This window comes from Arachis ipaensis, chromosome B5 (assembly GCF_059453495.1).
Source record: "Arachis ipaensis isolate K30076 ecotype BB chromosome B5, ASM5945349v1, whole genome shotgun sequence".
Taxonomy (NCBI): domain Eukaryota; kingdom Viridiplantae; phylum Streptophyta; class Magnoliopsida; order Fabales; family Fabaceae; genus Arachis; species Arachis ipaensis.
This window is the reverse complement of record NC_142440.1, coordinates 103,744,549-103,766,760: the sequence shown is the minus strand read 5'-3', so window position 1 is coordinate 103,766,760 and position 22,212 is coordinate 103,744,549. Positions and strand designations below refer to the sequence as shown.

The following is a 22,212-nucleotide window of genomic DNA, read 5'->3' as shown; positions in this document are numbered from 1 at the left end:
CCCAGTGAGGACGCTGCGTGACTTGTTAGAAAACAAAAGGATTAAGAAAGAATAGGAAACGTGAAGAGAGAAAATTAGTTTTACGGAGTTAAATCTCAATTTGGCCCCTGAAATTTAGCCCAATACTCAAAATGACCCCTATAATTTCGTTGGCCCCAATTAGAACCCCTAAATTTGTAATTGTGGCTCCAATTTGTCCCTGCAATCATCTCCATCACCAGAATGCTGATTTGATGCAATTGCATGACACAGTGGACACTACTTAAATGACGGCACATTAGTTTCGCGCCCAAACCTTTTGGAAATTACGTCGTTTCAGTCTTTTGTGGGTTAAAACTTTTTTTCTTTCCACTACGATGATCATAAGTTGCCAAACATCAAGAACACCGTTACACTAAGTGGTTTCCAAAGGGTTTGCGCGCGAAACCAATGCGCCGTCGTTTAAGTAATGTCCACCATGTTATGCAATTGCGCTAGATCAGCATTCAGGTGACGGAGATGATCGCAGGGACAAGCTGGAGCCACAATTGTAAATTTGGGGTTCTAATCGGGACCAATAAAATTGTGGAGATTATTCTGAGTATCAGGCCAAATTTTAAGGGCCAAATTGAGATTTAACTCTAGTTTTAGGGATTTAAAAAAATTTAATATTTTATTTGGGTTGGGTTGGACTTCTGACTAGTGACTACTATTTTTTTTTTAAAAAAAGCTGGGTCAGGCCTCTACTTACCCCCATGTATCTTGGTCAAGTTAGAGTATAAAAAATTTAACTAAAATAATAAAAAAGTACTTAAAAATAATAAAAATAAAAAAATGATCTTATTATAAATATATAATTTTAAATTATTATTTACATATATATTAGAAAGGCTAAAGAATAAAAGAATATATACCAATTCTATATCAGTTACTATTATATACATACATACATACATATATATATATATATATATATATATATATATATTTAATTTTTTTAAAAAAATTAAAAAAAAATATTTTCATATATTATATATAATATTTTAAATGAATTATCTTTTGACAAATATTTGATAAAAAATTATATTATATAATAATATTTTTAACAAAAGTATTTAGTTAATAAGTATTGAATATAATAATCTAATTATTTATCAAGTAATATAAAATAAAATATAATTATTTTATATTTTTATGTTGTAGTTTAAAATATTATTTTAATATAATTTTTTAATATTATAAATTTTTTTTGTAAAATAATTAATTTTAATAAATAAAAATATTTATTTTTGTATTTATATGTTTTATATTTTTAATTACATGAGTTTGATTAGTTTAGGTCTTACTAATATAAGTAAATATATAATGTGATAAGCATGTATTTAGAATTATATTATTTATTCTGTTTTTTTTTTTAAAAAATAAAAAAGTGAAAAGGTTAATATTTTGATATATTATATATAATATTTTAAATAAATTATATTTTTGAAATATTTTGATAAAAAATTATATTATATAATAATATCTTTAACAAAATTAGTTAGTTAATAAATTTTGAATATAATAATATAATTATTTGTCAATTAATATAAAATAAAATTTTAATTATTTTATATTTTTATGTTACAGGTTAAAATTTTATTTTAATATAATTTTTTATTATCATAAAATTTTTTTTCATAATAAATAATCTTATTAAATAAAAAATACTCATACTTTTGTATTTATATATTTTTTATTTAATTATTTAAGAATAAAAGATTTTGTTGTCATTTAAAGTATTGTATATTTAATTATTTTTTATTCAATTATTTAAAATATTTATTTACGTATTAGGATATTTTGTATTTATTAGAATCTATCAATATTCTTCTTTTATTTTAGTCTTTAATTTTTATTTAATAAAATCTAATGGTCTATATAAATGTGACATATCCAATAAACACATAATTATTGTACTCATTTTAAACATACCCCAAAGACAACATAGTTTCTCTAAATAATAGTGTTTTTCTCTAAATAACATGTTAAAGAGTGCAATAAAAGAAAATTTTTAAATTTTTAATGTATTAAAAATATGAAAAAATATATTTTTCAATAACTTTTGGTTAAATATTTTTTTATGATGTCCTTAACATATATTTTTAGGACATAGGTTAGTAAACCCCTTACTTTTAAAATGGTTATTTGATTGGAAAAAGAAATAAAAGATAAACCCTTCTTTTTCAAGCATATCTTCCAGTATGATTCTGTGTTGTTACTTCTAGTTTGCAAAACTGCTTCTGAAAGTAAAAATGAATATATTTGACCAATTCAAAGTTTAATTTGATTAATAATAATTACATAACCTAATAGTTTAGAATATCTTTATTGTAAACGCAGAAAGGAAGATTTTTTTTTGGCGTCGTTTCATATTTTCATAAATTATGTTAAAATTATATATGCTATTTTCATTTTTCAAAATTATTATATTATTAAAGTGAGGTTTACTTTATATTATTAATCTTATATATCCTTCCAAAATATATAAGCTTTAACACTACCATTTTTTTATATTTTTATATTCTAGTGACATTACCTAATTAATCTTATTTTTATTTTATTTCTTGTTAACACAACAAAAGTAAAATCTTATATACATAGAAAAGATAAGATTTTAAATTTTTTTAACAATATTGATGGTATAGATTAAAAATTAACACTCGTATAGGATTCAAAAATAAAAATTTTTGTAAAAAAAATGTAAAAGTCTACTTGATTTGTATTTTGATTTTATCGTTTTAGAATTTTATGATGAGGAATAAAAACGTAAAATAGAATTAAAAATTATATTTTCTGTTTATTGTTTTAGAAAAATATTACTAAAGAACAGAAAACACTTTAAATAAAAATGCAAACAAACAAGTTCATTTTAAGATTGTAAAGTTTCCGGTAATAAAAAATATATAAGTAGTTTTATTAGTTTTATCTATGGTTAACTTATTAATAACTATATTTTCATATTATAAATTTTGTAGTTTTAATCTATTATGTTACTTATCTGGTGTATGCTTATTTGGTTGCCAATACAACATGAAATTATTTTTATAAACATTAAGAATTTTAATTATAAACATTATTTATAACTATTATAAGTATTTTTATAAAGTTTAAAATTTTTTTATTGTAATCATCACAAAATTACATCTTGTAACAAGTATAACTAATTTTTTATAATTATTGTAAGAATTTTTATAAAATTAAAATTTTTTTATTCTAAATATTTTTTTAAAAAATAAATATATTTTTATAGTATTCATTATTTTAACTGTAGTCGTCATTTGTCAATGAGTTATAACTCAAATGACATAGTCTCCCCATACTCAATTAAGAGGTTGCGGGTTCGAATTTTCTATCTTTGGTAAAAAAAAAAAAAAAAAAAAACTGTAGTCGTTATTTTAGTTATACTCATTTCAAAAGGTAACAATTTTAGTCGTACTGATTCATTGTTTTCTACAATGAATTACTCAAGCGATTCTCCACCAAGCTAAATCTTTCATATTAATTCGTTTTAGTTACAACGAATTACCTTGTTCCTCAATTCTTATTATTAAATTATTGTACCCTAAAACGATGCAGGTGAAAATTATATGTTTGTGTTGGTTATATTATTACGAGAAGATGATAAAATCTTATATTTGTGTAGTGATTTTAAGGTACGATTAGATCGCTTTTTTTAGAGAGATATTTGTCCCTCCATTTAGTTGCTATAAGGTTGATGACAATACTCTCATAGGATATAATGAAACCTAAAAATTTATTAATTAGCAATAATAAGAAATTCTCAACTCTTTTGAACAAAAAAAAATCTCTTAATAGTTGATTAAAATGTACATTTAGTACTTCTGTCTCTGAAATAGTGGACAAGGACTTATTTATACATATTGCACGTATTAGCAATTATGATTAGTTACGTATACAAATGGTTGTGTATTTTCTATTGCCAATAGATACAATATTTTGAACATACATAATTCTTAAAGAGTTGTGTTCTTTTAGCCAATAAATACAATGTTTTGAACATACACAATCCTTAAAAGGTTGTGTCCCTTCAACCAAATGGTGCTAAACGGTTAGTAACCGTTTATTAATATTAATAATAATATCAATAATATTAATAATATTAATTAATCAAATTTGTAAATACCCTTTAATCCCCCACTATTTACAAATTTAAATGTCATACAAGTATATGCATAAAGAATGTGTCACTAAGATTAAACATTCTTTTAGTGTAAATTTTAAAGTTTTAACGAAGTAATAGGTGTCTAATCGATTAAACCTATACTCTATATGCTAGTACCAAAAATCACATACATTACCTATACCCTCCAAGTTCAAGAGTTTACAATTTTAAGCACTTATATGGCCTTGTGCTTATCCTAGTTTCATGAATATTTACGAGAATAAAACCTCTAAAATTCTCGATTAGAGCGGCACCACTCTTATATTCATATAGGTGGAATCTTTTGATAGATAATATTATCATTTCATTAAGAGTTTAAACTCACCCTCCTAATTTTTTGTAAATAGCACTAAATCCTATACTTTAGTGCTCCAATTGCTAAATAACTTATTATTACCCATTAAACCTTGAAACTAGTGGTCTACTAGAATAAGGTTGGGTTCCCATCATTTAGCAATAATAGGTTTTAATCCCATTTTAGCAGTAGTCTCTTTGATTTTATCCCTTGACAAACCTTTAGTCAAAGGGTCTGCTAAATTTCCTTGAGATCTTACATAAGTGATGGTAATTACACCATCATCTATTAGTTGCCTCACAAACTCATGTCTCAAACTTATATGTCTAGACTTTCCACTATAAACCTTATTATATGCTCGAGACATGGTTGATTCACTATTACAGAAAATTGAAATGGCTGTCATCTGCTCTGGCCACAGCTTTATATCATATAACAAATTTTTTAACCATTCTGCTTCTTTACCTGCGGCTGATAAAGCTACAAACTCAGCCTCCATAGTAGAATGTGTAATACATGTTTGTTTCTTTGAGCCCCAACTTATTGCTCCACCATCTATGGTGAAAATCCATCCTGAAGTGGATTTGTTGTCACTAAGATTTGTAATCCAACTTGCGTCAGAATAACCTTCTAAAACTACGGGATAATTACTATAATGTAATCCCAAGTTTATAATTTTCTTGAGATAACCAAGAACTCTTGTTATAGCTTTCCAATGTTGATTGCTAGGCTTTCCTGTAAACCTTGATAATTTGCACACAACAAATGCTATATCAGGTCTAGTACAATGCATTGCATACATTAAACTTCCTATAGCACTAGCATATTCTAATTGTGCTATAGGTCTTCCCATGTTTCCTTCTAATTTAAGTTTAGGATCATACGACGTATTGGATTCTTTAATTGTGAGATGATCAAACTTTTTCAATACCTTTTTGATATAATGAGATTGACTTAAAGTAAAGCCAACTTCATTCTTATGCACGTTTATGCCTAATATTGTATCAACTTCATTCAAATCCTTCATCTTGAATTTAGAAGTTAGACACTCCTTCGTTATTCGAATTCCTTCTAAATTTGTTCCGATGATTAACATATCATCAACATATAAACAAATGATTACTCCATAATCTTTAGTAAATTTTGAGTAAATACATTTATCCGCACTATTATGTGAGAAGCCATTTGATAACACCACTAAATCAAACTTCTCATGCCATTGTTAGGCTCTTGTTTTAGCCCAAACAAAGACTTAATTAATTTGCAAACTTTCTTTTCATTTCTGGGTAGCACATAGCCTTCCGGTTGCTCCATATAGATTTCTTCATTAAGATCTCCATTTAGAAAAGTCGTTTTAACATCCATTTGATGTATATGAAGCTTATGTATGGATGCTAATGCTATAAGAGCCCTAATAGAAGTCATTCTTGCCACAGGTGTGTAGGTATCAAAATAGTCTAGACCTTCTTGTTGTCTAAATCCCTTAGTCACTAACCTTGCTTTAAAGGTTTGTAATGAACCATCAGTGTTATACTTTCTTCTAAATACCCACTTACATCTTATAGGCTTTGATCTTGGAGGCAAATCAACCAAGACCCAAGTATTGTTAGATAATATTGAGTCCATTTCATTAATTATTGCTTCTTTCCAAAAAATAGAATCCCTTGAAGCCATAGCTTCTTTGAATGTTTGAGGATCACCCTCTATGTTCATAATAATAGGAATCTTGTTTGTTACAGAATTCCTAGTTCCTTCTACTAAAAAGGTGATAGCCTGAGAAGAAATAAAATCTGGACCCAAGTCCTTTTTTTTTCTTACTCTCAAGCTCTTCCTTGGTTCAATCAACTCTTTGTCGCTTAGACATTTATTATTTTGATTATTTATTTTTTGTGAAATATTAGTATCATTTTGGGGATACTCCGAATTAGAAGTTGAATCATTGATAAATTTATTTTCAATAAATTCTACTTCTCTTGATTCAACAACTACATTAGACACTAAGTCTAATATTCTATATGCTTTACAATTTTGAGCATATCCTATAAAAGTCCCTTTTATGGCTCTTGGCCCAAATTTGGTTCTCTTTTGATCATGAACTCGATAAAAGGCTAAACACCCCCACACTTTAAGATAATTTAAATTAAGTTTCCTTCCTTTCCAAATTTCATAAGGAGAAACCTTTCTATGTCTTGATGATATCCTATTATGGATATGACATGATGTCAATAATGCTTCACCCCACAAATTGTAAGGCAATTTAGCATTTAGTAACATTGAATTAACCATATCCACTAAGGTACGATTTTTTCTTTCCGCCAAATAATTTTGTTGCGGAGTATATGGAGTGGAAGATTCATGCATGGTGCACGAAATTGTGATTCACACTTTTCACAACTCCGGTGCAACTAACCAGCAAGTGCACTGGGTCGTCCAAGTAATACCTTACGTGAGTAAGGGTCGATCCCACGGAGATTGTCGGCTTGAAGCAAGCTATGGTCATCCTTGTAAATCTCAGTCAGGCGGATTCAAATGGTTATGAGGTTTGAATAATTAAAAGATAAATAAAAACATAAAATAAAATAAAGTTACTTATGTAATTCACTGGTGGGAATTTCAGATAAGCGTATGGAGATGCTTTGTTGCTTCTAAACCTCTGCTTTCCTATTGCCTTCTTCCAACCATGCATTACTTCCTTCCATGGCAAGCTGTAAGATCCTCTCAGTGAAAATGGTCATCTACGGTTTCTGCACGGCTAATCAACTGTCAGATTTCTCGTTTCGGATGAAAAATACCAGGTACAGCTACCGCATGGCTAATCATCTGTCGGTTCCCGCTAGTGTCGGAATAAGATCCATTGATCCTTTTTCACACTATCACTTGCGCCCAGCATTCGCAGGTTTGAAGCTCTTTACAGTCATCCCTTCCCGAATCCTACTCAGAATACCACAGACAATGTTTAGACTTTCCGGATCCCAAGAATGCTGCCAATGATTCTAGCCTATACCACGAAGATACTAATCTCACGGACTCGGTCCGTGTATTAGATATCCAAGAGAATATACTCTGGCTGTAGTCCAATGACTACGTTGAACATCATATAGACCACTTTGTGGTTGTCAGGCATGCGGATCTTGGCTAAGCGAGTAACGAAGATTGGGTGATTGTCACGGGTCACCCCTTCATTCTGACTTAACTGAATTAAGTACAAGAGTATATCTTGGAGAAGAAGTAGGCGTGAATTGAATAGAAAAATAGTAGTAATTGCATTAATTCATGAAGAACAGCAGAGCTCCACACCTTAATCTATGGGATGTAGAAACTCCACCGTTGAAAATACATAAGAGAAAGGTCTAGGCACGACCGTGAGGCCAGCCCCCAAACGTGTACAATACTATGATAGCCCCCGAATACAATAGTAAAAAGTGCTATTTATACTAAACTAGTTACTAGGGATTACAGAAAATAAGTAACTAAGTGCAGATAATGCAGAAATCCACTTCCGGAGCCCACTTGGTGTGTGCTGGGGCTGAGCATTGAAGCTTTTTCGTGCTTAGGCTATTCCTGGAGTTAAACGCCAGCTTTGGTGACAGTTTGGGCGTTTAACTCCAATTCTGGTGCCAGTTTGGGCGTTTTACACCAAGATGTTTTAGGCTGACTTTGAACGCCAGTTTGGGCTATTAAATCTCAGGCAAAGTATGGACAATTATATATTACTAAAAAGCCCAGGATGTCTACTTTCCAACGCAATTAAGAGTGCGCCAATTGGGCTTCTGTAGCTCCAGAAAATCTATTTCGAGTGCAACAGGGTCAGAATCTAACAGCATCTGCATTCCTTTTTCAGCCTCTGAATCAGATTTTTTTGCTCAAGTCCCTCAATTTCAGTCAGAAAATACCTAAAATCACAGAAAAACACACAAACTCATAGTAAAATCTAGAAATGTGATTTTTGAATAAAACTAGTAAAAATATAATAAAAAGTAATTAAAACATACTAAAAACTATGTAAAAACAATGCCAAAAAGGGTATAAATTATCCGCTCATCACAACACCAAACTTAAATTATTGCTTGTCCCCAAGCAACTAAAAATAAAATAGGATAAAAAGAAGAGAATATACAATGAATTCCAAATATCAATGAAGCTGATTTCCAATTTAGATGAGCGGGGCTAGTGGCTTTCTGCTTCTGAACAGTTTTGGCATCTCACTTTATCCTTTGAAGTTCATAATGATTGGCATCAATAGGAACTCAGAATTCAGATAGTGTTATTGATTCTCCTATTTCAATATGTTGATTCTTGAACACAGCTACTTTATGAGTCTTGGCCGTGACCCTAAGCATTTTGTTTTCCAGTATTACCACCGGATACATAAATGCCACAGACATATGACTGGGTGAACCTTTTCAGATTGTGACTCAGCTTTGCTAGAGTCCCCAGTTAGAGGTGCCCAGAGCTCTTAAGCACACTCTTTTTGCTTTGGACCACGACTTTAACCGCTCAGTCTCAAGCTTTCACTTGACACCTTCACGCTACAAGCACATGGTTAGGGACAGCTTGGTTTAGCCGCTTAGGCCAGGATTTTATTCTTTTGGGCCCTCCTATCCATTAATGCTCAAATCCTTGGATCCTTTTTATTTTACCCTTGCCTTTTGGTTTAAAGGGCTTTTGGCTTTTTCTGCTTGCTTTTTCTTTTTCTTTCTTTATTTTTTTTGCCACTTTTTTTTTTCTGCATGCTTTTCACTGCTTTTTATTGCTTCAAGAATCAATTTTATGATTTTTCAGATTATCAATAACATTTCTCCTTTTTCATCATTCTTTCAAGAGCCAACAATTTTAACATTCATAAACAACAATATCAAAAATATGCACTGTTCAAGCATTCATTCAAAAAACAAAAGTATTTCCACCACATCAAAATAATTAGAGTTTTTTCAAGATGTAATTCAAAATTCATGTACTTCTTTTTCTTTTTCAAAAAACATTTTTCATTAGAGAAAGGTGAAGGATTCATAGGACATTCATAGCTTTCAGACATAGACACTAGACACTAATGATCATGTAATAAAAACACAAACATAGATAAAACATAAAGCATGTAAATCGAAAAACAGAAAAAATAAGAACAAAGAAATTAAAGAACGGGTCCACCTTAGTGATGGCGGCTAGTTCTTCCTCTTGGAGATCTTATGGAGTGCTTGAGCTCTTCTATATCTCTTCCTTGCCTTTGTTGCTCCTCCCTCATGGCTCTTTGGTCCTCTCTAATTTCATGGAGGATGATGGAATGCTCTTGGTGCTCCATCCTTAGTTGTCCCATGTTGGAACTCAATTCTCCTAAGGAGGTGTTGATTTGCTCCCAATAATTGTGTGGAGGAAAGTGCATCCCTTGAGGCATCTCAGGGATTTCATGATGAGGAACTTTCTCATGCTCTTGTTGAGGTCCATGAGTGGGCTCTCTTATTTGCTCCATCCTTTTCTTAGTGATGGGCTTGTCTCCTTCAATGAGGATGTCTCCCTCTATGGCAATTCCAGCTGAATTGCATAGGGTACAGATGAGATGAGGGAAGGCTAATCTTGCCAAAGTAGAGGGCTTGTCCGCCACCTTGTAGAGTTCTAGGGATATGATCTCATGAACTTCTACTTCCTCTCCATTCATGATACTATGAATCATGATAGCCCGATTTATTGTAACTTCAGACTGGTTGCTAGTAGGAATGATAGAGCGTTGGATGAACTCCAACCATCCCCTAGCCACGGGTTTGAGGTCAAGCCTTCTTAGTTGAACCGGCTTGCCTCTTGAGTCTCTCTTCCATTGAGCTCCTTCCATACAAATGTCCCTAAGGACTTGGTCCAACCTTTGATCAAAGTTGACTCTTCTAGTGAAAGAATGAGGATCTCTGGGTATTCACTCTTTTTGAGCATGAAGGGGACCACGGGGATCACCTTTTTCTTGGCCACAAATTCATAAAAGTGATCGTGATGGACCTTTGAGATGAATCTCTCCATCTCCCATGACTTGGAGGTGGAAGCAATTGCTTTCCCCTTCCTCTTTCTAGAGGTTTCTCTGGCCTTAGGTGCCATTAATGGTTATGGAAAAATAAAAAAGCAGTTCTTTTTCCACACCAAACTTAGAAGGGTTGCTCGTCCTCGAGCAAAAGAAGAAAGAAATGAGTAGAAGAAGAAGAAATGGAGGAGATGGAGGTGAGGAGAGGGTTCGGCCAAGGGGGTGTATTGTGTATGATGTGTGAAATGGAAGGTGGTAAGGAGGGGGTATTTATAGAGTAAGAGAGAGAGGGAATGAATGTTAGAAGGGGTGGGTTTGGGAGGGGAATGGTTTGAATTTGAATGGTGAAGTAGGTGGGGTTTATGATGGATGGATGTGAATGGTGAAGAGATTATGGAGAAGAGGGTAAGATTTGATAGGTGAAGGGTATTTGGGGAAGAGTGTTATGAAAAGGTGTGAAGAGGAGAGAAGAAGAGGTGGGGTAGGTGAGGATCCTGTGGGGTCCACAGATCTTGAGGTGTCAAGGAAGTCTGTTCCCTGCACCCTTCTGGCGTTCAAATGCCCATTGTGTGCCAATCCTGGCATTTAACTCCAGCTCTGCTACATTTCCTGGCATTAAATGCCAGCTTTGTTACACTTCCTGGCGTTAAACGCCAGCTTTGCTACCCTTCCTGGCGTTAAACGCCAGTCTGCTGCCCATTTCTGGCGTTTAACGCCATCCAGATGCCAGACAGCCTTTTCTGGCGTTAAACGCCTATAGTGCTGCCCATTCTGGCATTTAACACCCAGAATGCTACCAGGCTGGGCGTTAAACGCCCATTCTGCTATCCTTACTGGCGTTTAAACGCCAGTAAGCTCGTTCTCCAGGGTGTGCTATTTTTTATGCTGTTTTTCATTTTGCTTTAATTTTGCAATTATTTTTATGACTTCACATGATCATCAACCTAAAGAAAACATAAAATAACAATGGAATATAAATAAATATAATAACATTGGGTTGACTCCCAACAAGTGCTTCTTTAATGTCAATAGCTTGACAATGAGCTCTTGGAGAGCTTCACAGAGACTCAGAGCTTGATGTTGGCCTCCCAACACCAAACTTAGAAGTTGAGTGTGGGGACTCTGTTTAACTCTGTATTGAGAGAAGCTTTTCATGCTTTCTCTCCATGGTTACAGAAGAAGATCCTTGAACCTTAAACACAAGGTAGTCCTCATTCAATTGAAGGACTAACTCTCCTCTGTCCACATCAATCACAGCTCTTACTGTGGCTAGGAAGGGTCTTCCAAGGATGATGGATTCATCTTCATCCTTTCCAGTGTCTAGGATTATGAAATCAGCAGGGATGTAAAAGCCTTCAACCTTCACTAAGACATCCTCTACAAGTCCATAAGCCTGTTTTCTTGAATTGTCTGTCATCTTTAGTGAGATTCTTGCAGCTTGTACCTCAAAGATCCCCAGTTTCTCCATTACAAAGAGTGACATGAGGTTTATACTTGAACCAAGGTCACACAGAGCCTTTTTAAAGGTCATGGTGCCTATGATGCAAGGTATTAAGAACTTTCCGGGATCCAGTTTCTTCTGAGGTAATTCCTGTTGAACCAAGGTATTCAGTTCATTAATGAGCAATGGAGGTTCATCCTCCCAAGTCTCATTACCAAATAACTTGGCATTCAGCTTCATGATTGCTCCTAGATATTGAGCAACTTGCTCTTCAACAATGTCTTCATCCTCTTCAGAGGAAAAATACTCATCAGAGCTCATGAATGGCAACAATAAGTTCAGTGGAATCTCTATGGCCTCTATATGAGCCTCAGATTCCTTTGGTTCCTCATTAGGGAACTCCTTAGTGGCCAGTGAACGCCCATTGAGGTCTTCCTCACTGGAATTCACTGCATTTCCCTCCTCTACAGGTTCGGCCATGTTGGACGTGTTTATGGCCTTGCACTCTCTTTTTGGATTCTCTTCTGTATTGCTTGGGAGAGTACTAGGAAGGGTTTCAGTCACTCTTTTACTGAGTTGACCCACTTGTGCCTCTAAATTTTTAATAGAGGACCTTGTTTTAGTCGTGAAACCTTGAGTGGTCTTAGTTAAATCAGAGATTATGGTTGCTAAGTCAGAGAGGCTCTGCTTAGAAGTCTCTGTCTGTTGCTCAGTAGATGATGGAAAAGGCTTGCTATTGCCAAACCTATTTCTTTCACCATTATTATTATTGAAGCCTTGATTAGTCTTCTGTTGATCCTTCCATGAGAAATTTGGATGATTCCTCCATGAAGGATTATAGGTGTTTCCATAGGATTCTCCCATGTAATTCACCTCTTCCATTGCAGGATTCTCGGGGTCATAAGCTTCTTCTTCAGAGGAGGCTTCTTTAGCACTGCCGGATGCAGCTTGCATTCCAGTTAAGCTCTGAGAAATCATATTGACTTACTGAGTCAATATTTTGTTCTGAGCCAATATGGCATTCAGAGTATCAATCTCAAGAACTCCTTTCTTCTGAGTTGTCCCATTATTCATAGGATTTCTTTTAGAAGTGTACATGAACTAGTTATTTGCAACCATCTCAATGAGTTCCTGGGCTTCTGCAGGCGTCTTCTTCAGATGAAGAGATCCACCAGCAGAGTGGTCCAATGACATCTTGGACAATTCAGACAGACCATCATAGAATATACATAAGATGCTCTATTCTGAAAACATGTCAGAAGAACACCTTCTGATCAATTGCTTGTATCTTTCCCAACCTTCATAGAGGGATTCACCTTCCTTCTGTCTAAAGGTTTGGACTTCCACTCTAAGCTTGCTCAACTTTTGAGGTGAAAAAATTTGGCCAATAAGGCATTGACCAACTTTTCCCAAGAGTTCAGGCTATCTTTAGGTTGTGAGACCAACCATGTCCTAGCTCTGTCTCTTACAGCAAAGGGGAAAAGCACAAGCCTGTAGACCTCAGGATTAACCCCATTGGTCTTAACAGTGTCACAGATTTGCAAGAATTCAGCTAAAAACTGATGAGGATCTTCCAATGAAAGTCCATGAAACTTGCAATTCTGCTGCATTAGAGAAACTAATTGAGGCTTAAGCTCAAAATTGTTTGCTCCAATTGTAGGAATTGAGATACTTCTGCCATAGAAGTCAGAAGAGGGTGCAATAAAGTCACCAAGCATCTTCCTTGCATATCTACCATTGTTGTTATTTTCGGCTACCATAACTACTTCTTTTTCGAAAATTTCTGTTAGGTCCTCCCCAGAGTTTTGTGCTTTAGCTTCTCTTAGCTTCCTCTTTAGAGTCCTTTCAGGTTCAGGATCAGCTTCAACAAGAATGTTCTTATCCTTGTTCCTACTCATATGAAAAAGAAGAGAACAGAAAAGAAGAGGAATCCTCTATGTCACAGTATAGAGATTCCTTTATGTGAGTAGAAGAATAGAAGAGTAGAATGAAGAAGGGAGAAATTCGAACACAGAGAGGGGGAGAGGGTTCGAATTTTAATTTATAAGAAAAGAAAAATATTTTTGTTTTTATTTTAATTATTAGTTAGAATTTGAAATTTTAAGAAGAGAAATAAAATTAAATTAAAATTTAAAACAATTAGTTAATTAAAAAGAATTTTGAAAAAGGGGTTAGTAGTTTTCGAAAATTAGAGAGAGAGAAAAGTAGTGCTAGGTGATTTTGAAAAGAATAAGAAATAGTAAACTTTTTTTTTAAAATTAAACAAACAAATCAAGTGGTTAATTGAAAAAGATTTGAAAATCAATTTTGAAAAGATAAGAAGTTAGAAAAGGATTTGAAATTAAGTTTTGAAAAAGATATGATTGAAATTTATTTTGAAAAAGATTTGAAAAAGAAATTAAAAAGATTTGATTTTTGGAATTGAAGTTGATTACTTGACTAACAAGAAACTAAAAGATATTATTCTAGAATTTAAAGATTGATCCTTTCTTGATAGGCAAGTAACAACTTGAAAATTTTTTTTGAATCAAAACATTTAATGTTAGCATTAATTTCGAAAATATGAAATAAAAATAAGAAAAAGATTTTGAAAATAAATTTTAAAATTTTCGAAAAATATGAAAGAAAAAATGAGAAAAGATTTGATTTTGAAAAAGATTTGAAAAAGATAGAATTTTTAAATTGAAAATTTGACTTAACTAACAAGAAACAACTAAATTTTAAAACTTTTTGCCTCAATCAATTCAAAATTTCAAAATTTAAGAGCAAAATAAGGGAGAGATATTATTTTTTATTTTTGAATTTTTAATGAGGAGAGAGAAAAATAATAAAAAGACCAAAAACATAAAAATTTAAGATCAAAACAAAAATGCATGCAAGAACACTTTGAATGTCAAGATGAACACCAAGAACACTTTGAAGATCATGATGAACATCAAGAACATATTTTTGAAATTTTTTAAGAAAAGAAAGGCATGCAAGACACCAAACTTAGAACTTTTTGACTTTTAAACACAATGAATTCGAAAATGCACAAGAAAAACAAGAAAAGACACAAAACAAGAAAATTTAAAGATCAAACAAGGAAAATCATCAAGAACAACTTGAAGATCAATGAAGAACACAATGCATATATTTTCGAAAATTAAAGAAAAATTAAAACATGCAATTGACACTAAACTTAAAATTTGACACTAGACTCAAACAAGAAACACAAATTTTTTTTTATTTTTATGATTTTATTAAATTTTTTTTGTATTTTTTTCGAAATTAAAAATATAAAGCTTAAACATAAAATAAAATTACCCAATCTAAGCAACAAGATGAATCGTCAGTTGTCCAAACTCGAACAATCCCCGGCAATGGCGCCACAAACTTGGTGCATAAAATTGTGATTCACACTTTTCACAACTCCGGTGCAACTAACCAGCAAGTGCACTGGGTCATCCAAGTAATACCTTACGTGAGTAAGGGTCGATCCCACGGAGATTGTCGGCTTGAAGCAAGCTATGGTCATCCTTGTAAATCTCAGTCAGGCGGATTCAAATGGTTATGAGGTTTAAATAATTAAAAGATAAATAAAGACATAAGATAAAATAAAGTTACTTATGTAATTCACTGGTGGGAATTTCAGATAAGCGTATGGAGATGCTTTGTTGCTTCTGAACCTCTGCTTTCCTATTGCCTTCTTTCAACCATGCGTTACTTCCTTCCATGGCAAGCTGTAAGATCCTCTCAGTGAAAATGGTCCTCTACGGTTTCTGCACGGCTAATCAACTGTCAGATTTCTCGTCTTGGATGAAAAATACCAGGTACAGCTATTGCATGGCTAATCATCTGTCGGTTCCTGCTAGCGTCGGAATAGGATCCATTGATCCTTTTGCACACTGTCACTTGCGCCCAACATTCGCAGGTTTGAAGCTCTTTACAATCATCCCTTCCCGGATCCTACTCGGAATACCACAGACAAGGTTTAGACTTTCCGGATCCCAGGAATGCTGCTAATGATTCTAGCCTACACCACGAAGATACTAATCTCACGGACTCGGTCCGTGTATTAGATATCCAAGAGAATATACTCTGGCTGCCGTCCAATGACTACGTTGAACATCATGTAGACCGCTTTGTGGTTGTCAGGCACGCGGATCTTGGCTAAGCGAGTAACAAAGATTGGGTGATTGTCACGGGTCAACCCTTCATTCTGACTTAACTGAATTAAGTACAAGAGTATATATCTTGGAGAAGAAGTAGGCATGAATTGAATAGAAAAACAGTAGTAATTGCATTAATTCATGAAGAACAGCAGAGCTCCACACCTTAATCTATGTGGTGTAGAAACTCCACCGTTAAAAATACATAAGAGAAAGATCTAGGCATGGCCGTGAGGCCAGCCCCCAAATGTGTACAATACTATGATAGCCCCCGAATACAATAGTAAAAAGTGCTATTTATACTAAACTAGTTACTAGGGATTACAGAAAATAAGTAACTAAGTGCAGATAATGCAGAAATCCACTTCCGGGGCCCACTTGGTGTGTGCTTGTGCTAAGCATTGAAGTTTTTTCATGCTTAGGCTGTTCCTGGAGTTAAACGCCAGCTTTGGTGACAATTTGGGCGTTTAACTCCAATTCTGGTGCCAGTTTGGGCGTTTTACGCCAAGATGTTTTAGGCTGAGTTTGAACGCCAGTTTGGACCATCAAATCTCGGGCAAAGTATGAACTATTATATATTGCTGAAAAGCCCAGGATGTCTACTTTCCAACGCAATTGAGAGCACGCTAATTGGGATTCCGTAGCTGTAGAAAATTCATTTCGAGTGCAGCAGGGTCAGAATCCAACAGCATTTGCAGTCCTTTTTCAGCCTCTGAATCAGATTTTTTTGCTTAGGTCCCTCAATTTCAGTTAGAAAATACCTGAAATCACAGAAAAATACACAAACTCATAGTAAAATCCAGAAATATGATTTTTGAATAAAAACTAATAAAAATATAATAAAAAATAATTAAAACATACTAAAAACTATGTAAAAACAATGCCAAAAGGGTATAAATTATCCGCTCATCAATGCACAATACCATGTAATTCACAAAAGTGATCGAATTCATTAGAAAAATATTCTTCACCTCGATCACTACGAAGAACTTTTATTTTCTTATTATGCATATTTTCTACTTCCATTTTATATTTCTTAAACATTTCAAAAGCTTCATCTTTATTTCTAAGCAAATACACCTAAGTAAAATCTAGAACAATCATCAATAAAAGTTATAAAATATCTTTTTTCTCCTTTAGTAATATTGCCATTTAGTTCACAAATATCACTATGAATCAACTCCAATAAATGTGTATTTCTTTCAACTTTAGGAAAAGGTTTCTTAGTAATTTTGGATTGTAAGCAAATATCACATTTCTTATTAAAATCCTTGTTACTAAGATCAATATAGTTATTCTTTTGCATATATTCAATTGATTTGTAATTTAAGTGTGCTAATCTACTATGCCATAAATCACAAGAATCAACAACATACAATAAAACATTCACTTTATTAATACTAAGTTTAAACATGCCTTCAGTACGTTATCCTTTTCCTACGAATATATCATTCTTAAGCAAGATCACTTTATCAGATTTCATTACAACTTTGAATCCTTTCTTACACAAGAGACTAACAGAAACAAAATTTTTTCTCAAATCTAGAACATGAAGTACATTTATTAAACTTAATTTCTTTCCAGATGTAAAATTCAATTCCACGATTCCTTGACCATAAACTTTGGCTGAGTTGTCATTGCCCATTAAGACCTCTCTATTATTAACTTCTTCATATGTTTTGAATTGGTTGCGATCGTTGCAAACGTGAATAGTAGCCCCTGAATCTAACCGCCATTCAAGTAATTTTCCTTGTGTTGCTATGTTAACTTCTGTAACCATGCCAATATGCATGTTTTGTACTTTTTCTGCAACCATAGCAATTAGATCCTTCTCTTCCACTAAGTTGGTCTTTGGTGCTTCCTTTTTCAGAAGTCTACATTCTTTGATATAGTGTCCTTTCTTGTGACAATGATAACACTCTCTTTGTCTCTTCTTATCTTGCTTTGAATCTTTAGAGAACTTTCTTTTCTTCTTATTGGTGTTGTTTTCACCAATATGATTCACTTTAGAAATTTGAGAAAGATACACAACATCATGTTTTTGAGTTTCCTCCTCTATACATATATGCTTTAGTAATTTCTCAATTGTGAAGTCCTCACCGAGATGTAAAAGTTTCTTCCTATAAGCATTCCAAGATGAAGGCAATTTTGAAATAATTGCTCCAACTTGTAATGATTCAGGGATCACCACTTGTAGATCACGAAGTCTACTTATAAGGATTTGTAATTCATGAATTTGATCCATGACAGGCATAGTATCATTCATAATAAATTCAAAATATTTCATCATAAAAAAACTTATTTGTTCCTTGTCATTCGGTATTGTACTTTTCTTCCAAAGATTTCCAAATCTCTAATGGTGATTGAATTGACATGTAGAGATCATAGAGTCGGTCGAATAAAGTATTGAGAATATGACCTCGACATGAAAAAGTATCTTCATCATGTTTCTTCTTCAATTGAACAATCTTTTCTTTCTCTTTCGGTGTGGAATTTTCAGCGGCATTGGCAATTAGTATAGTCTTTGGGTCAATCACGTATTCAAGATTGAGAACTGAAAGAAGAAACATCATCTTGTCTTTCCAACGGTTGAAGTTCGTTCCATCAAAGCGATCTAATTTGACGAACTCTTGATTCATGACCTTGAACGTAGTGTTTTGATCTTGTGCCATCTTCAAGAAATATCTCTAAAAAATTGTTGGGTATATTATTATGAGAAGATGACAAAATCTTATATTTGTGTAGTGGTTTCAGGGCACGATTAGATCACTTTCTTTAGAGAGATATTTGTCCCCACACTTAGTTGCTATAGGGTTGATGACAATACTCTCCTAGGATAAAATAATGAAACCTAAGAATTTTTTAATTAGTAATAGTAAGAAATTCTTAACTCTCTTGAACAAAGAAAATCTCTTAATAGTTGATTAAAATATACACTTAGTACTCCTGTCTCTGAAATAGTGGACAAGGACTTATTTATACATATTGCACGTAGCAATTATGATTAGTTACGTATACAAATGGTTGTGTCTTTTTTATTGCCAATAGATACAATGTTTTGAACATACACAATTCTTAAAGAGTTGTGTCCCTTTAGCCAATAGACACAATGTTTTGAACATACACAATCCTTAAAAGGTTGTGTCCCTTCAACCAAATGCACAACTAGAAAATGGATTAATATAGACAGATTTACAGACAGATTTAGTCTTTATTACAGATGGATTTTTGGTTACCAACGGATTTTGTCCCTTTGTAAAAGCCCCGTCGGAAATTATTTACCGAGGATTTTTTTTCCGTCGAAAAATTACCGACGAATTTTTACCAGTTACCGACGGATTTTCCCTCTGTAAATTCTCCATCCATTTCCCAAAGCTGACGAACTTTCCGACATTTTTTTTGTCGGTAATTACTGACAGATTTTTCTGACAGATTTTCTGTCTGTAATTATAGACGGATTTTCCGTCTGTAATTACAGACAGATTTTCTGACAGATTTTTCGTCTGTAATTTGAACCTTGGAAAATCATCTCACACTCTGATTACAGACAGAAAATCCATTTGTAAATCCGTCAGTAAGGTAAAATAATTTTTTTTATTTTTACAATTACAACAAAATGAATATAAATTTAATACAAATTTTTATCTAATTTGTATTCGAATATTTATAATATTTTAAAATATAAATAAATTCATCGTATTATCAAACTAAAAGAAACGTACTATAAATAAACAAGTCAATATATTTCAAAATATAAACAAAGTGCTGATACATCTATTATAATAACAAGTAACAACCGTACATCAACAAAGTGTATTGATACATCAACTATTGTCCTCTAATTAAGTCAAAATATACAATAAGGTTGCTTAATTAGGTTCTAAAATTAGAACTTCATCTGTACAGAAACCATTCATCATTATTGTGTCCATTGATTCAAACAGTGGGGTCATGAATTGATCCTCTGCCTCAGGCTTCTTTGCCTCCTTATATTTTTCCATTTTTCATCTGTTTCTCAAGTATCAAATTCTGACAAAAATAAAAAAATAGTGACAACATAATCTATATACAGTGTATTCTTCATCTCGAGTAAAAAATTCACAAGTGAAGCTCACCTCAACATCTGGTCTAGTTCCAGTGACTTTCGATTTGGGGCTGCAAGTTTAATAGGAGAAAAAGAGAAAGAACCTGGTGGTGCTTCTTTAATCTTTGCTGAGTCTTGAACTAGAACAGGAGTCTCCTTAATAACTAGTGATGCTTCTTAATAACTAGAAAGTGTACTCCTATACTCGATGACTGTGAATAAAGAAGTTAATTTAAAGCATAAGCCCCTGTAGAAAACAAAATAAAAATAAAGGTGTATTCTTTTCTTTTAAAAAAGCTCAGAGAGAAATGAGAGATTAGCAGAAAAGCAAATACACGGATGATGGATGCATGTAGAAATCAAGTAAGAAAGAAAGATACGAGACGAAAAGAAAGTTGTAGTAGAAGCAATATATAGTCGTATATATGCTCCAAAATAAAAAGCAACAACCCACTGATCTTTCTCCTTCTCTTGAAGCAAACAATTAAGAGTATAAGATGCAAATTACTATATTGGAATTCTCTGAGACGGATGCCATGTTGATGCAAGTCTTTTTTCTTTAACAAATTATATATAGGTTGCATCTCATATTATTAAGCTTTAACTGGATGGAGTCATGATACGTTCTGTGAAGTTCTAACATGACATACTACACTTAGCTCTTTTCTTAAACACTTCAGCTTATTAGCCCAACTATATATATTTTCTTTGACGGCAAACATCGGTAATCAATAATTAATCTGTTTGAGGGACTATTAATACCCTTAGCAAGAAGCCTTTTTTATATTAATCTTTATAGACACACTATATGGACTATTAATACCCTTAGCAACGGAAGTAGCCAGTGCAAGAAGCCTAAATATTCACCACAAGAAACAAGATATCATAAATCAGATGAAAAAACCTATAACTCAAAAAGGTTGAGTTATATCCACTAATTTTTCTAACAATTTATTTTCTCCTTTCAAATGTACTATACTAAAGGAGAAGGCATAACAAATCTGAAAGAATATGAATAAGAAAAAGAACTTGGTTAATTCCTAAAGGGACATTCAAAACTCACCTAATTTCAGTTTTTTCATCCAATGTAGCTATCCTAAACAAACTAGCCATAAGGAAATTCAAGTAGTTCCAAAATTCTGAAACACTCTTACTAACAACTTTTTTATACAAAAAATCCGTAAAGATAGCCATCTGAAGGAAACTAAACAAAAGATAAAAGACCAATGTGATTTCACATATATAATTAGAATGCCAGAATAGACCTCTACTCTATATATTTAACATAGATGACATCATGTCTTACAATTAGCAAATAGGTTTATATAATAAATTATGAATGATTCATAACCAAGCTAAGAGATGCAACATGCAAATAAATTTACCCTGAAGCAGCAGAAGTTTCGCTATCATTTCCATTTTTGTTAACAATGAGAAATACTGCAGCAAAGAGCAACCTCAAAATCCCCTCTTCTACTAGATTCACATCCATAAGTATTTTCAAAGATCTATTCATCAATAAAACTAGAAAGTGAATTTCATTAGATAATTTTTGCTGTTAAAAATGCTAAATATTACATAAGCACAGCGATGTAATCCATCTCAACTTGAACTTCACTATTATTGAAACAATTTAATGAACGACAATATAATTCAATGTAAACTAATGTACTCCAACAAAGTTTTCTTTTATGATAAAGTGGAATTTTATCAACATGAAAAGAAGTATATATAACGATAAGAAACAAGACTAAACGAGATCAAACAAGAGTATACCAATGAAGCAAAGCTTTTAAATCTCTCAACATATTGGAGGAGAAAATTCCTTTGTAAAGATCATGTGCTTTACACCAAAAGAAGTCAAACACCTAATCTTATCCTACGAACCTTGCTTGTCAATGAAAATTATATTTTGCACTAAAAAGCATTATATTTTTTAACCCAAACTGCATATAGCACAATTACAGGAAATAGCTGCACTAAGAAGCCTACAAATATCCAGCATATTACTTATAATTCATCCTACTTAGTACTTC

General features: G+C 32.8%; 1 pseudogene; it reads right to left on the bottom strand.

Annotated features, from left to right (window-relative positions):
* Positions 1–4,650: 4,650 nt before the first annotated feature.
* Positions 4,651–5,352, bottom strand: LOC148565220 (secreted RxLR effector protein 161 pseudogene; annotated as a pseudogene).
* Between the last annotated feature and the right edge of the window lie 16,860 nt (positions 5,353–22,212).